Raw genomic sequence first — 6,000 nt, 5'->3', positions numbered from 1 at the left:
GAAGATAATTTCTGTCGAGTTTCTAGCACACTGGATTCTCAAGGAATGCTGGTTTCCTCTTGTCTATTGCTTGCTCTCTCGGTAGAAAAGGAATCACCAGTTTCTTGCTAAAATAACCAGACTTGTGGGTTGTAATCCATCAGGCGGATCCTTCAAGGGCAACACATTTAACCCTGCTGCTCAAAAAGAACCATGGCCTGGACTTGGGATCCTATTTGACTGCAATGAGATCAGAAGTGTAGGGATGGGGGAGTGAGAACGGAGACTCTGGGGTAGGTAGGAGGCGATTAATATCGAGCAACTGTTGGGCTGGGAACCACCAACTCCAAGGAGTTTCCGTCCTGTGTGGCTTGCGACCGAGGGTTAGCTTCACCCGGAGAAGGCTGCACAGGGGCGGGAGCCTGTGAGGACGTGGTGGGCAGGTGCGGAAGCCAGTGTAGACCCGGCAGGAGGATCGCGCTCGCTCTACAGGGCTCCGAGTCACTTCTAGAGCCCTTCTGCCTCCTGAACACCCTTTCCAATGTTGATGGCCAATCGACACCCGAGGGCTGGGAAATCCAGGGCCGCCCGGGAGCAGAAGAGGCACAGGGATCACCCCCTTAAAGTCCCGCTTGCTGAAGGCGGGGGCCCTTCCTCTGCGCGAAGACGCTGCGGCCCGAGTGTTCGCGGTGCGGGTGAGTGTAGGCGTGTTGGGAAAGAAAGGGAGGCGGACAGGCAAGGGGCGAGGGTGGCAGCGCCAGCCCCAGTTCGGCGGCGACCTCGGGGCGCCAGCCTCCTATACCCGCACCCGGAGCCCCGGCGTTTCTAACTTCAGATCTCGGAGGCGGGCGCTCGGAGGGGGAGGGCGCGTCTGCGAGGGCTCAGGCGGCGCCGCCCGCTCCTCCCTCGGCTGCCGGAGCCGCGCGGGCCGCAGAGGAGGAGCCGCGCCGGGGCCGGCGTCGCCCTGACTCCTCCTCCCCGCGCGGGCCCGGCCCTTCCTCCCCGGCGTCCAGAGCTCCGGGTGGCCGCGGCCGAGCCGGGAGCCGAGCGCGCTGGGCGCGGCCGTCCCGCTGCCGCCGCCAAGCCCGGAGTGCACCAGCGGCCATGGTTCCCGCGGCGGCGCCGGGCGCCTGAGCCCCGGGACGCAGTAAGTGGCGCAACCCCGGGGACCCGGACCCACGGCCTGGGGGTGCACGGAGGCCTCGCGCTGCCCCCGCGCCGTCGGCGAGGCCCTGAGAGCCCGGAGCGAACTGGGCACCGGATCACTCGGGGGCTTCCCATTTGGGGTCCGGGGCCAGCGGGGCGCAACCCCTGCGGGCCGGGAGGAAGCGGCGGCCGGGCGGGAGGACGAGGCGGGGACGGGGCTGCTTCGGAGGCGGGAGGAGGGGCCGGTCCCGGAGGCGCGGGCTGCGCGGGCTGCGCGGGCGGGGGGCGGGCCGGCGGGGGCGGGGAGGATGCGCGCTGCAGCCCGCGGCCCCCGAGAGCCGCGCTTTTGTGAGAGCTGGCCCCTTACATATGGAAATGACGCTCACGCGGGTCCCCATTCGCGTCCTTTTGAAGGACGCCCGCCCGGAACCGCTGCGCCAGCTGCGAAGTATTGTCCCGTTTCTCCAGCCCTAACAAAGCGTCCTCCTTCGCTTTGCAGAGCGCTGGAGGCGGGCGGCCGGCTGTGCGGGCGCTCCGGAGAGACCGACAGAAGGTAGGCGAGGGCGGCGGGGCCGGGGGAACGCGCTGCCTGCCCACACAATGGGGTGTCTGAGGTTTCTGGTAGTGGCGATGGGCAGGCGAGTTGAGGACGCATCGCAGGTGGCCAGGGACTTGGGAGGCGCGCTTGTCCTGCGGCCGCACCTCCGCTTCCCCGCCCGGCAGCACCGCTGGGTTTGGGCACCTCCAGTAACCCCGACGCCCCGGCCGCCTGCCCGGAGCTGAAAGCCGCTTCTGTGCGCTGACCGAGAGCAGACTTGAGTCCCCGAGGGAGCAGAAGGGGTGGTGGTTCCTTTGACATGTGCCGCCCGCACAGCCTTGTGATTGAGACGCTGAAGAGGAAACTGCATGGGGAAACCCGAGGTGTTAGCCTGGGCTGTCTGAGTAGCGGAGAGCTGCTTGGAGCCCGGAAAGTGGAGATTTTTGGAGGTGTGTGGGGTCGATGCGCGTAAACAGTTTCCCAGTGTAATGTCCAGGAGAAGGGGAAAGAACAAAATGACATTTGGTTATTGCCTAAAAGGTGTGGCATGGAGGTATGGAGTGTCGGAGAAGGAAGCTTCCAGCGGCTAGGCTTCTGTAGCTACCGAAGCGGCCCCTGACAGAAGGACACTAGGTGATGGGAACAGTCACTGCTTCCAGCTCTCGCTGCGAAGTTAAAAGAGATAGAGACGGAAAGAGGCAATTTCCCTAACCCCAGCCCTGACAACCCGAGGTGAAGGCACCAACAAAATGGGAGCTGGAAAGACTGCCCTACCATATATCATGTTTCCAGACAACTTGGATATTATGAGATCTGCTTTCTGCACCTAACTAGGACAGATCCTCTCCTGGTGTTGAGGACTTCTAAGATGGGCTTGCCATACAGCTCAACTCCTGAATTTATTACATCGAAACAGATTGCGTAGTTGTCTTTTGTGACTGACATGGTAGCTTTGTAGGATGAGAATCCTGATAAAGTCCATCCTGACACATGAGGGAAGCCCCTGGAACCACGACGTTTCTCAGTTAGGTCCCCGTAAACACCATAACATACACACGTTTGCATGATTCCGGAGGCTTGATGATCTAACAAGGAAAATTGCTTTTTTCTGTCAGTTTAATTTTACCTTGAGTCTTCTCTCGTGGTGAGCATATTATATAGGTGGCTGACCTGGAATATTGGTGGCTCTTGCTCTGGAGTTGAAGGGGGCTGTGAGGATTTCCAGAGTGTGTATAGGAGGAACATTACAGACTGGCTGAAAAACGAGTTTGTGTGTTGTGGTCTCTTCAGCTATTGTCAGTGTCCTTTGGGAGGTGATGTGAACTGCCCGGGAATTTGTTTGCAGATTTGTTTATTTTCCCTGTTCTCTGGTGATTCTTTAGAGGGAAGCATTCTGCAGAGTGGGGAAAAGGTAGGATGAATGTTCCACAGGGTTGGACATAGGCAAAGTTATTACCAATACAGGGAAAGACTTCACAGGGGGCAATAGAGAGGAAGCCATCATACAGTCTGCATTAAAATGTCAAGGATCAGTCATTTTAATAGGCACTTGCTCAGAATGGCGTGGGGTTCTTTTTTCTTATTTCTTTTTCATTTTAGATGTGTAATGACCCTTAATATCAAAAGATGTTAACTGTCACAGAGGGGGAGAATAGGGCTCCAGTGAATTCTGAACAGCCAATCTTAATTTAATAGGCAGTATTCTTATCATGAGTCAAATGTTCAAATAAATTGTTTTAAATGTCACTGCAAATGACTTTCTAAACTAACATTTCAACTATCTTGATGCTTCCATTTTATGTTGATAATGAAAATGCATTTTATCAGTCTTACATTGATAAAGGGTGGGCAAGCTTAGCCAGAGCATTTTAGAAGGATTTAAACAGCGTGAAGCCTTTTTAGAAGGCTTATTTTTATAGATGCCAATTCATTTGTAAGCCAATAAATTATCTGGTTTGAATTCTAGCTATTGAACTTGCATCTGCTGGGCAGGGGCTTATGGAGAGACTTAGTGAAGCTTGCAAAAAGATTTTTATCCTATTTATGAATAAAATAGAATTTTGAAAAGATTGTGAGATTCTGAAAGTGAGCATCCTTGTTTGAAATTAGGACACTTCTTTATTGCAATTTAAGTCAGCAATTAACCATTTATTCAAGCTTTTGGATGGAAAAATTACAAAGCATCTATCTATACCCTAATTCTCACTTTAAAAACAAAGTTGGGAAAATATTATTCATAGACGTGAGAAGAGAAGATCACCTTCACTTACACCTCAGGGTACCATACTCATAGCCTCAGGCATCCTAAATTAATGTGAGTCAATATGGCTTAAGAAGTGGAAGTTGTTATAAGCTTTCTCCTTTTTTTTTTTTTTTGTAACAAACATGCAGCTCTGTTTTCTGCTTCTGTAATTTACTTAGTAGTTGATTACAGGTTATTGAATGCACATTGTGCCAGGCTAATGGCGTTTTTTTTGTTGTTGTGTTTTTTTGTTTTTTGTTTTTTTCCTGTAGCTAACCTGAGTTAACTACTTGATTGGGTAATGTACCAGTTATTAGGTTGAACAAAAGCATGGGTTTATTACATCCTTCAGGATAGTAAAATAATAAAGGTTGCTTACATTTTTGAATAAACGCCTTAGTTAAATATTATAGTGTAGTTGACAAAGGTTGTTATTTTTCTTTTTCTTTTTTTTTTTTTTTTTTTTTGATACGGAGTTTCTCGCTCTCTCCTGTGCTGGAGTGCAATGGCATGATCTCGGCACACTGCAACCTCCGCCTCCCAGGTTCAAGCAACTCTTCCGCCTCAGCCTCCCGAGTAGCTGGGATTACAGGTGTGCGCCACCACACCTAGCTATTTTTTTTTTTTTTTGTATTTTTAGTAGAGACAGGGTTTCAACGTGTTAGCCAGATGGCCCCGATCTCCTGACCTTGTGATCCACCTGCCTCAGCCTCCCAAAGTGCTGTGATTACAGGCATGAGCCCCCGCTCCCAGCCATTTTTTCAAATGTATTTAATGTGACTTTTTTCCTGTGCATTTAAGCTTTCGTGTTATATTTTTATATCATGATTTCATTCACAGTGATATTGTTGTGCTTTTGGTATCCAGCTAGAAGTGAGACACTGAGCAGAGAGGAGGCATTCTGACAGTAATCAGTTTGCTGCTAAGCAGCACTGGTTTTTGGCGGAAGTATTCTCCTATATAAACTCGTAAATGGCTGCAACTGCTTTTTCTATTGAGCTTTTACTAAACTTGAATTTATCCTTGTCACTCTTTCCTTTTATACTGAAAGTAGTCCAATATGGTGAGCCTGAAAATCTGTGCAGCCAATTAAAGTATTTGCAGAAAAGAAAGAAGAAAAAGAACACTTTAATTTGATCATTGGCATTATTAGGTTCCGACTTGCCAAATGGTGAAAGCTAAAGGCATAAATGGAGAGCTTTGCCCAAGTGGGGTTTGTCGGTGTTCATCACGTCAGCTGTAGAGTAAGTAAATGAGTCACTGGTGGTCACTGCCTAGTCTGTGGACCCCCAACAGCTATGTCTGCACACAGGTCCAAAAGCATCTATTATGATGCCCTCTCAAGGAAAGCAGCTGAGCCGAGAGGGGCATGCAGACATTCCGCAGAGCTCTTCAGCTGCTGAACCATCTGGATGCGAAATAAAAGGCCTGGGCTAGGGGCTCTAGCATTGTGCATATTTATTACTTGGTTTTCACTTGCCAGACTTTGTCCCCTTTTCACTCGCCAGACTTTGTCCCCTTTTCACTCCCTCTGGCCCAGAACAGACGTCCCCTTTAGCTGGGGTGTCATTCTTACAAGCTCCTTTCTGTACCTTGGTTGAACACTGAAAAGTTCATAAATCCACATATCCACTCATGATTCTAGCCACACCTCCACCTATTTAGTTTGCAGTCCTATTTGGCACTGTGATTTCATCAGCTGGGGTAATGAACACCACTGTCAGAGTCGGCAGCATTTTGGCAGCCTTATTTTGAGTTATTTGGACGGAAAATGCTCAGAATAATTGTCATTATGGGTGGTTATTGAGTGGTAAATGTTTTGATTAATGGTTCTGTGCATCTGCTTCTTATTTAACCATCCCCAGTTAGAACTCCAAAATATTGCCCATACTGGTTCTTTCATTCCGAAAGAGTCATAAAGCCTTCTAACAATTTGATTGGAAAGGTAGATGGTGAGGAGAGGCCCGGGTTTATTATGGCAGGCTTCGTAACACTGGAGCTCTTCTTTGCAATTTGAAGGAGAATTTCTCACTCAAAATGTAACTTTCTTAATCTCTGAGTAAGATTCCTGCCTCTGGTGGATACCGGTTAGGGT

The 6,000-nt window shown here is 50.2% G+C and overlaps 1 protein-coding gene across 11 annotated transcripts in view; it reads left to right on the top strand.

The window, feature by feature from the left end:
• The first annotated feature begins 928 nt into the window (after positions 1-928).
• NIN (ninein) overlaps positions 929-6,000 on the top strand; it is a 111,264-nt gene continuing 106,192 nt past the window's right edge. For 3 of the 11 annotated variants that reach the window (XM_055361491.2, XM_004055158.5, XM_004055159.5), the window contains exons 1-2: positions 930-1,126; positions 1,625-1,678. The gene's annotated coding sequence lies outside the window, so the exon portion shown is untranslated. Of the gene's footprint in view, positions 1,127-1,624; positions 1,679-6,000 lie in introns of all 11 variants that reach the window. The other 8 variants (XM_055361493.2, XM_019010029.4, XM_063698293.1 and 5 more) reach the window with 5 other exon arrangements.

The sequence above is a fragment of the Gorilla gorilla genome, chromosome 15 (assembly GCF_029281585.2).
Source record: "Gorilla gorilla gorilla isolate KB3781 chromosome 15, NHGRI_mGorGor1-v2.1_pri, whole genome shotgun sequence".
In the NCBI taxonomy this organism is placed as follows: Eukaryota; Metazoa; Chordata; class Mammalia; order Primates; family Hominidae; genus Gorilla; species Gorilla gorilla.
The sequence above is the reverse complement of the archived record's forward strand: the minus strand, read 5'-3'. Positions and strand labels throughout refer to the sequence as shown.